The 11,427-nt window shown below is 38.2% G+C and overlaps 1 long non-coding RNA gene across 1 annotated transcript; it reads left to right on the top strand.

Moving 5' to 3' along the window:
- Positions 1 to 255: 255 nt before the first annotated feature.
- Positions 256 to 8,420, top strand: LOC145796568 (uncharacterized). Its single transcript, XR_014337045.1, has 3 exons — positions 256 to 335; positions 1,365 to 1,460; positions 8,353 to 8,420. It is a non-coding gene; the product is annotated as an uncharacterized LOC145796568 (long non-coding RNA).
- The last annotated feature ends 3,007 nt before the right edge of the window (positions 8,421 to 11,427 follow it).

Raw genomic sequence — 11,427 nt, 5'->3', positions numbered from 1 at the left:
TGAATTATATATATATATATATATATATATATAAACCCTCTTGCCCAAATATATGAGTTTATTATTCTTAATTTCATTGTTTTCTCAGATAGAGGAAAAGATAGTCAAGGTGAACTTGTTGGTTACTTTGAACTTGTTATAAAGGTATATGAGCTCTAAAATGTTTCACTAGTTTATTTAGTACTTCTAATTTAGTTTTATCTAGTTCTCATTCCTTTTAGATTGATTTTGTGTCTTTGAATCTTGATATTAATTAGATGTATCCACAAGGAAGGATGTCCTATCATTTTTGAGAGATGTGTAAAGGTGATTACCTAACTATGAAGGGACCCAAGGTAAATTTTCTTCCTCTTTTTCGCATAATGGTAATTGGAATATGGATTATTATGGTAATGTGAAACAAAAATGAGAACTTGATATTGCACTTGTTATAAATGTGTGATGTCTGATAGCTTTTGGAAAACTTAGTTGCTGGAACAATCATATGACTTGTTATTGTTTTTTAAAGTGCTAAAATGGTGTAAAGGCAATGTGTCTTATTATTGGAATTGATACCTAAAGGGACCAATGCCACTTAATGATGAAATTATGGATTAAGAACCCAAGAAACTCATAAATTAGTGGCAGGTAGATAATAGTTAAGTAGAGCAATTTATTAATAATAAAAAAGAACATCGCATAGTCAAGCTTTGTTATGTAATTTGCCTATAAGTTGGGCAATGACATTTTTTGAATTTGAAGGGCTTTAATTGACAAATTTACAATATCATGCTGGTTTTGCAAGCATATTTTTGTAACTAATATAGAGCCAATCAAGTTTTGGGAGTTTATCTCACTTGTTCTTAAAGGGCTTGTTCTTGTCTTTTCTAGGTAGCAGCACTTGAACAAGTTTTGGGAGTTTGAGACTACTTTTTTTCTTTAAAAAGTTGTATTGACATCTATATATTTTCTATATCATTTGATTTGGCTCCCATTGATTAATGGATATGATTAGCATTTACATGCGTTGCTTTGGTACTTTCCCTTGTTCATTTTCAGGATCTTACAAATATGCCTTTATCTAATATGCCTTCAAGTTTCCCATTATTAAGTGTAAAATTTCAAAAATTTTAAACTTTTCTAGTTGAAACAGTGACCTGCTAAATATAGATGTTAGCCATCACACTATATTTGCAAAAGGAATCACGAGACAAAATAAAGCTTTGTTAACATCATCAAGAGGGCTTCTTTAGTACCATTTTCATGGGGATAGGTAGAATTTGAGGAACTGATTAGTTGCAACATTAAATTATTTTTCCATTAGAGCAACTTTACTATTTTCCTTCTCATAGACTTTGTATAATGATATTTTTCTCTCTATCTAGGCAAAGAGGAGTTGTGTCAAGTTGGATATTTATAGAAAGTTCTCAAATGCATTAGCAGGAACAGTGATTGCTTCAGTTGCTTGGATAGGATATGAGGTATGCTTCTAATGAGTAGACTCTACTTCTAATTTTGATGGGCAATAACATTGTCTAATTTTATTTATTAAAATTCATTTTCATTTTCATAAATAGACACCAGTAGAAATCCCAACTACTTGGAGAAGATTACTTGAGTGCTTAATTATTATGTTATGATTAAAGTGTTCCTCAGTGCCTCATGAATAATAAAATTAGTTTGACATGGGCAGTGGATATATTTGTAGTAACTATTTAAGCATCTTCTTTGCAATTTTTCAGAACTCAATTAATAAGCATTATTTTGCTCATCTTGCTACCCATTTGTTACTCTAGGTTGTGGTTCACGTTTTTTATTCGAAGTTTATGTTCATCTTTGTGTCACTGGACTCCTTCTTAATCTTTTTCAAAACTCAACTATATATGGTTTAACATAAATCTTCACAAGTTGTTGTACAAGTTGTGCTAGTAATTCCGACCTGTGGGCTGGGAGAGCCGAACCACCATGTGTCTGTCATGGACAGCTTCCCCTTGACAAACAGGACTTGTGACAATTGACGGAATGTGATTCGGACCTGTAGGTTGGGAGTTAGAGCCGAAAACGCTTTAAACTTAGTCGAAAAAGGGCGTTCTGAGGGAAAAAATTTAAAACAGCTCCTAAACCACTATGTGGCTGTCACAGACAGCTTTCCCATGACAATTAGGACCCATGACAATAGATGTAATGTAATTCGGACCTGTAGGTTGGGAGTTAGAGCCGAAAACGTAGTAAACTTAGTCGAAAAATGGCATTTCGGGGTCGAAAATTCAAAATAACCCCTGAACCATAGTATGGCTATCACGGATAGCTTCCCCATGACAAATAGGACTTGTGACAACAGACGGAATGTAATTTGGACCCGTAGGTTGGGAATTAGAGCCGAATATGCCTTAAACTTAGTCGAAAAAAGCGTTCCGGGGGCGAAAATTCAAAACAGCCCCCAAACCCCCGTGTGGTTCACACAGAAAGTTTTCCCATGACAAATAGGACTTGTGACAACTGACGGAATGCAATCTGGACCCGTAGGTTGGGTGTTACAGCCGAATACACTCGAAACTTAGTCAAAAAAGACCTTTCCGAGGCCAAAAATTCATAATAGTCCTCGAACCACTGTGTGACTCTCACGGGTAGCTTCCCCATGACAAATAGGACTTGTATGTATGCATGTATCTATGTCGGTTTCCAGTCCCTCAAAAAATGGCCACGGAAAATAACAATCTAAAACTAGTTCAAAAAAAAAAAAAAAAAGTCCAAAACATATTTGAGATTGGCAAATAGTTATGGGATCATTGTCACAGTAAAAACTTCGAAAGCTCAACACCATATTTTTCTTTCCCTCCCTCCCTCCCTCCCTGCACCTCAAAAGCATCAACCATGAGATGCCCAAAACTTGCAGATCCCTTAAGTGGGGTGAAATTTGCAAAGAAATTCAAGTAAATAGGCAAATTGACTGATCTATCATAAACAGTAAGTCATTGTAAATTATTTCAGACCCCAGTCTGACATTCAAATTCAAATACATATATTAGGCAATACAATTTACACAGTACATGGTTCAAAGTACAACGTTTTTGAAGTGAGGATGATAACGATAACCAAATGGTTGGGCATCGCTTCTTAAAGATTGGGAAGCAGCACATTTGTACAAGTCTTTGGTGCTTTAAGCGACAACAACAACGATCCAGCATCAGATAGCAAATCCATATTTGCAGTGATCCAAAACCTGTTCAATAAAAATGATAATTTTGTTAGACAATTTTGAGTAAAAAACAGTTGAAGAATATACAAATCAATGGGCAGCACCACATAAAATCAGGAGTGAATCTTGGCCATTTTTCGCAGACTTTAGATCCTCCAATTAAGATCATCATATTACTAATTGATCTGTTTTAGCTAGGAAGATGGCTGTCATCACATAAGCGAAAATCAACAAACTCACAAGTGTCAAGGCAAAGTCAAGAAAATAAAAAATTGGAAAAATATCTTAAAAATTGAGGTAATATTGTTCACTACGGGTGCTGAATTTTATAAGTAAAAGGAGTCAAACAACAAGTAGCTCAAACTCAACTCACAAAAGGCTTGTCGTGGCTTGTTTTGTGGTTAAAGCCTAGCACAAGTCGAATATCTGACTTCCTTAACAGTTGATCTGATATTCAGCAAGAGGAGGTTTGGCTCTGCAAAGCTTGACTAGGTAAATTTGAAATTATATACAGCAATAAAAGAACAACAATACATTTACAGTGATCTCTACATAAAAAAACACTAGTCAAAAAGACTACAATGTTTTACATCCCAAATTTGGTGTTAATCTAGTCTTTAAGCCAATGATATTTTGATAAGTCACATGTGAAATAGTTAGTAGACTGTAATCAGGCACTTTCAAGATAAACCCCATCTTGCAATGTTACGTTCTCAACCAGAGCTCAAGCATGGTCAATACGTAACTCAGTTTGGCTTATTTACCACCCCTTGAATGTACTATTTTTTGTTGCTGTGTTAAAAAGGTGACTGAGCAAAAGAATTTTCATTTGTATCTCATAAAAATCTTAATTCGGAACATAATTCGGACATGTAGGTTGGAAGTTAGAGTCGAATGCGCCCTAAACTTAGTCGAAAAATGGTGTTTCGGGGGCAAAAATTCTAAATAGTGCCCGAACCACCATGTGACTCACACGGACAGTTCCTCCATGACAAATAGGACTTGTGACAACTGATGGAATGTAATCCGGACCCGTAGTTGGGGGTTAGAGCCGAATATGCCCTAAACTTAGTTAAAAAAGGGCATTTCGGGGGTTGGAAATTAAAAACAGCCCCCGAATGACCATGTGGCTCTCATGGATAGCTTCTCCATGACAAATAGGACTTGTGAGAACTGATAGAACGTAATTCGAACCCATAGGTAGAGAGTTAGAGTCGAATACGCTTTAAACTTACTTGAAAAAGAGCTTTTTGGGGGCAAAAATTCAAAACAGCCTTCGAATGATTGTGTGACTCTCAAAGATAATTTCCCCATGACAAATAGGGCTTATGAGAACTGACGGAACGTAATTCGGATCTGTAGGTTGGAAGTTAGAGTCGAATGCGCCTTAAACTTAGTAGAAAAAGGGTGTTTTGGGGGGTGAAAATTCAAAACAGCCTCCGAACCACCGTGTGTGGCTCACATGGATAGTTCCCCCATGACAAATAGGACTTGTGACAACTGACATAATGTAATCTGGACCCGTAGGTTGGGAGTTAGAGCCGAATACCCCCTAAAGTTAGTCGAAAAAGGGCATTTTAGGGGCAAAAATTCAAAACAGCCCCCGAACGACCATGTGGCTCACACGGATAGCTTCGCCATGAAAAATAGGACTTGTGAGAACTGACAGAATGTAATTCAGACTCATAGGTTGGGGTTAGAGCCAAATACGCCATAAACGTACTCGAAAAAGAGCTTTCCGGAGGCGAAAATTCATTACAGCCCCTGAACCACCGTGTGACTCATACGGATAGTTCCCCCATGACAAATAGGACTTGTGACAGCTAACAAAATGTAATCCAGATCTGTAGGTTGGGAGTTAGAGCCAAATACGCCCTAAACTTAGTTGAAAAAGGGCGTTTCGGGGGTGAAAATTCAAAACAGCCCCCGAATGACCGTGTGGCTCACATGGATAACTTCTCCATAACAAATAGGACTTGTGAGAACTGACAGAATGTAATTCAGACCCGTAGGTTGGGAGTTAGAGCCGAATACGCCCTAAACTTACTCGAAAAAGAGCTTTCTGGAGGCGAAAATTCATTACAGTCCCCGAATACGCCTTATGCTTAGTCGAAAAAATCGCAACACTTAGTTTAAAAAGTGACAACTTTATGAAAATAATATCTACATATTCTAATAATTGCCTTTATATATTTATAAGATGAAGAAATTACATATTACATTGTTTGTGCAGTTGGTTGGAATAAATATTGCATGATACATATTTATATACTTTCTTTTATTTCCAAGAAGACATTTCTCGATTGTTCTATCTTAAATGCATGTTAGAACATGTTCCATATGGCTGACTAAATTGATATTTTCTAACCAATTCTAATGTTTCATTTTTTGTTTTTCTTTGTAAATGGCTTTGTTGCATGGACTTGTGCATAATCCATATTGGTGTATGGAGAAGAATTTTCACTTTTGTGTAGAACTAATATAATACTTTTGTCGTCCTCAGCTTTTGTGTAGTTCATTATTACTGATACAGAAAACTTTTGACAATCAACAGATAATGACTGTCGTGGTAGATAGATCACCTTCTGTCATGGTACATATAGGACGTTTTGTCATGGTCTATAGAAAACTTTTGTTGTGGTACATATATCACCTTTTGTCATTGTACAGATTACGATGGTAATTTGTACCATGCCAAATGGTAATTTCGCTTGGTAGTAAATGTATTTTGTGTATACAGAGGGCTTTGATTTTTGTATGATATATTTTGTATGGAATTATTATTTTAGTTTGGACAATAGTTGATTTGTATGGACTTTGACATTTAAAGTTATTTATTTTTGGTATATGGATGCAGATTGTGGAATGATTGATAGTATGTATCAATTTGTTTATATACGTATTACAGGTTGCAATGAATATAGACGGGTTGTGGAGAAATTATAATTTTGAGATAGAACATAATATCATGTTTTTGGCAACTAAACAATTTGTAGCTAAAAAGAAATTGGAAAAAGACTTTTGGCGACTAAAAGTTTTGTAGGCAAAAAAAAAGAAAAAAATGAAAAAAAAAGAGACATTTGGCGACTAAAAGTTTAGTAGCAAAAAAAAAATCAAATATTTGGTGACTAAAATATTTCGTAGCTAAAAACAAAAAACTAAAGGATAAAAACACTTTTGCCGACTAAAATTTTAGTAGCAAAAAATGTAGAACTTTAGGCGACTAAATATTTAGTAGCCAAAAGAGGAACTCTTTGCCGACTAAAAATTTAGTAGCCAAAGATGTGAGACTTTCGGCGACTAAATTTTTGGTAGGCAAAAGAAGAACTTTTTGCCAACTAAAATTTTAGTAGCTAAAAATGTGGGACTTTAGGTGACTAAAAGTTTGGTCACCGAAAAGGATCTAATTTAATTTAATGTCCAACCTTTTGGCGACTAAAATTTTAGTCAGGAATTGTATATATTTGGTGACTAAAATAATTTGTCACTAATTACCTTTACCGACAATTTTTTGGCGACTACTTTTGCAACCAAATAATTTAGTCGTTAAAACCATTCGGCGACTAAAAATTAACTTTTGGCGACTAAAAATTTAGTCGCCAAAAGTGAAAATTCTTGTAGTGAAGGCTTAGAACACCTAACTCATGAGGACAATTACACTATAAGCATGCAAAGAAAAGCTCAAATGCAACTATCAATCAAAAATAATGCTAAAACATTATAAAATAAGTCCTAAAACATGCTGGAATTAAGATAAAAATAGCTAGATAAATAAGCTAAAACGTAGCACAAGCTAGGCTAGTAAGCATGACACAAGGAGGGGAGGCTAAGCCCTCCAAATTTGGACTTCAAAACATGATTTTGGCCACTGAAATAACTCTGAAAAATAGTGTTTAAAAGCTCAAAAACAGATAATTAAATGATGGGAAACACAAGGGAAAAGGCCTCCAAAACAAGATGCAAAGAAGGGTGAACCACCCCTCAACCTTTAATGGCCTTAAAACCTAAGCTTTAGCCCAAAAAATACAAAGTTTTTATAGCCCAAAAACAGCTAGAAAACAACAAGAATAATAGCAAATAAAACAAAGCAACAAGCAAAGTCTTATACCTCTTGAACAAATCAAGACAACACACCTTTCAAGAGCTCAAACCAAGCTCAAAAGTACCTCATCTCAAAGATGAGAAGATTTGGTTAAGGGTGTATAGGCAAATGTTAAGGATTTGTAGGCTAAAGTATAGAAATTTAGTAGAGAGAGAGGATAAATTTTTCTAACCTTTATCTTGTTTATAGAAAACATGAATTCCCCTCAAGAACATCTAGCCCTATACGTGGGGGCAAATGCATGCATCTGTGCAAATAGCTAGCACAACTGTCACAAAATATCTGCAAAAGAAACTGGTGGCCGGTAGGCCTCATCAGTGGCCGACAACCAAGAGTGATGTCTGGCAGTCTAAAAAGGTGGTCGGCAGGCCACCAAGGGTTGCAGGCTTGAAAAACCAAGGCTTGGTCCAAGAATGAAGGCAACAGGGGTACAGAGGGTGAAAGGCTGAAAGCTGTGGTGTTCCGCTGAGGACTTCAAGCACTTGACGAGCATAAAAACTCATCATTGGGTGTACACGCGATGACATCCAAGTCGTAAGGGCCGTCAAAAATGGGGTGTCTGCACCCACCTCTAGACAGGCCAGCTGTGGTCAGATACAGTTGATTCCGCGATCACGTCCACGGGCATCAGTCAGAGATGCAAGTAGAGACCGAGCAGTACACTCGGGGCTTTTTCATATACCTCAGCGGTACCACCTTGTTTGTGAGCAGGTGGAATACCGTAGGCCTGTACCTACTGAGTGCCCTTGTGACGTTGCGCCGAGTGAGATTTTATGACTAGAGTGGAGCTGGTCTTCGCCATGCTCTACAGATACATAAGCTCCGGTTCCTGCAAGAAGGGGAACAAGGTCGGCGGGTATTGGAGAGCTTGGGAGGTACACACTACACTTTTATTTCAGTTTCTATCACTATGCTTTTTGCATTGCAGTTGCTGTCTTTATTTTTATTCACACATGTGCTTTCTGCTTTGCACTTTTTGTCTTTCTCTTCATTTACACACTGTGCTCTCTACTTTGCACTTTCTGTCTTTATTTCTATTCACACATGTTAACTCACAAAATATTATTTGTAGCTTTGGGCCTATGCGTACTTTCTTGCCCTTGCCCCAGTGCTCGTGGACGTGATAGCGCTAGCTGTACCTGTAGACACGCCCGAACGTCTTAGGGAAATCCCATTTTGTTCATTGGGCTCACTACAGTTCGAACTCAAATGTCACTGGTCTTAATCTGATCTCACAATGTGCGATGTGAGATTGATAAATCACCAAAGAGTCCAAATCCGGCAAATCGTTTTGGAAAACTGATTTTTAAGAAAGAAGTGCCAAACATGGACTACTTTGCCAGATACAGAGTCGTCACCTAAATATCTATTTTGGGGGAATTTAGGAAATCCTGACTCGTTGCCTAAGGCCACGTGTCCGTCATCACCAAAGTTGCCTCGGCTCGAGAACTTGGGTACGATTGGGAAAGGTCATCTATGAGCACCCCCGCTCGCCCGATCAAAGATCGGCCTGTACTAAGCTTGATATTTTATTTTTGAAAACACATGTGTACTTATTCCGATTAATTATGTAGAATTACTATGTGATGCGCACAACACACAAGTATAGACTAGATCGCCTAACTTGGAACAAAGCATCGCATATTCGTTTGTTTTGAAAATGGATTAAAGTTTGCTACTCGCAAGTAGGCTAAAACAAAGGTTTCGATGAATTGTTCCAGTTCAAGCAACCCAATCTTCACCCACAGGCATTCAGGCAGTTATATCACATAAGCACATAGCCTCATGGTAAACATGCTATCATGGCAGTCACTCACACGCATGCAAGGATGCTAAAGCAAAAACACTTACCGAGTTCTCCGAGCCAAAGAACGAAGCTAATTAGAAAACATGCATGAATCCTAACTATGCTGAGATGCCTAATGCAACACATGCAAGAATGCAACTAAGATAGGCTCGGCTATTCTAAGATGGCATATGAGATGCTATAGGTAACATGTATTCAACTTGGAATTGAAATACGATGCAGTTAGTACGATGCGCCGAGACCGGTGCATGCAAAACAGATGAATGGATGCAAACATGTGAATATATAGATGCTAATTGAAACATGCCCTAAAACTAACCATCATAAGCTGGTAAATAAAAGGGAGAAAGACGTGGGGTTGGAAGACATGCATCACACACACGCACACTTATTACAAAGTTCGCCCTCTCGCGGAGGGTCCGAATAAATAATATAGAATCGAATTAACTAATTATTACACAACACTAGCTAATTAACAAATTAACTAAACTAGCATGCAAACTATGTAGAATGGGCAGCCTCAGCTCTGCTTTGAATGGTAAAGGATGCATGCATGCCCGAGTCGCCTTGTCGAGAAATCCATCGCGATGCCTCGACTCGCCTTTGTTTGCAATTGATTTCAGAAAATTGCACGAGGCTCTAGAGAGATGAAACTCCACCCAGGGAAGCTGCGGGAAGGCTACTGACCAACTATGGGCAAGGGAGACCACCTGCCGACCACCCTTGGTGGTGAAGACCAGAAAAGGTGGTCGGCCTGCTAGAAAACTTGGTCGGCCGACCAGTTTATTCTCCTGGTTTCTGCTTTTTCTGCAACGAAGGCAAGAGAGAGAGAGAAGGCAAGGTATTTTCAACATATGTGTGCCTGACCATTCTCCCCATCATTGCATAAGCTCTGGGAGTGTAGTCCTCGATCCTTGGGCCACCAATCACGCATCCCGATGCATGATGGCCGAGGAGTCGAATTGCACGACTCAATGTGAAATGAATGCACATGTAAACAACTAAAGCCAACAACTCTATCATGGATAGTCAAGAGTGTCGGTGACCAAGGATCGAGGCACGTTTCGTCACTTTGAGTACGAAACGTCTCTCGTTTCCCGTGTCTGGACTAAACCCTACTCCAAACACAATGCAACAAACAATGTATGGACAAATGCAACTCTAGCATGCGATCTAAATGCAATGCAACTAAGTGATGCGAAGATGCACGGAATGACATGCAAGCATGAAAATGGCATACACAATGCTATGAACTAATCAATGGCATACTCAATGCACATGGATTATATGGCATGCATACACAATGCACTAACATACGCAATGTTATGAACGAGGCATACGCAATGCAATGATCGAACATGCGATAACATGGATTATATGGCATACACAATGCAAGATGGACTTAAACCAAGATGGATGAACCTCAGCCGCACCCAAATCAGTGGCCAATATGATGAAAATGAGGCAACAAGGAACATGCAAACATGCACAAATGCAAGGGACCAAACCTAAGGAACAAAGTGCAACTCTACCAAAGCATGACAAGGGTGAAATATGGCATACAATGACACATGTTCCAGCTCTGAAATGACATACAAGATGGTCCCGAATCATGCAAATAACTCACCCGATGCATGTTGGATGGCACAATTACCGAAACTAGTGAAGTGCATTACACTAGAGGTATGCAAAGCGATGCCCAAATGACCAAACCAACCCGAAACAGTCCCTATACAGACCCAAAACAGTGGCAAAGTGGACTAAAATGATGGCTTGCAATGCACAAAAATGAAGCTCATGCAATAGCCCAAAAATGAGGCATACAAGCACAACTCTCAAACGCATTTAAAGAGTGGAAAACATGAGAATATGGCACAAGTATAAGCTCTGAAATAACATGTTCAATGATGTCAAAGCATGAAAACAACTCAAGTTAAGCATGCAAGAGGCTTCAAAACTCGAAGCTAGGCAAGGGTATTACACTACAAGCATGCATGGCAAGCATTATTCGACCATGGGACCTCAAAACAGAGCTAAGGCAGCCCAAATCATGAATAAAATCAGTTTAGAACATGGCCAAAATATGCTAGAATCAAGGGCCAAAACAACATGCAATGTGAGCTAGTGAACATGGATTATACTATAAGCATATGAAGCATTCAAGTGGCCACTAAACTAGCAAAATTCAGAGACATAACATTCCAAATAAAGCCCAAAAACTCACTGAAACATGATCAATGCATGCAAGAATGTCATGCTCCTTTGATAGGCTATAAGAGGGGTTATTTTATACATGCAAGAGACACACCCAAGGTGACAAAACCAACTCTGGACAAAGCC

Source organism: Camellia sinensis, chromosome 8, assembly GCF_055761805.1.
Source record: "Camellia sinensis isolate YWXY chromosome 8, ASM5576180v1, whole genome shotgun sequence".
NCBI classification, from domain to species: domain Eukaryota; kingdom Viridiplantae; phylum Streptophyta; class Magnoliopsida; order Ericales; family Theaceae; genus Camellia; species Camellia sinensis.
This window is presented reverse-complemented; position numbering and strand designations above follow the sequence as displayed.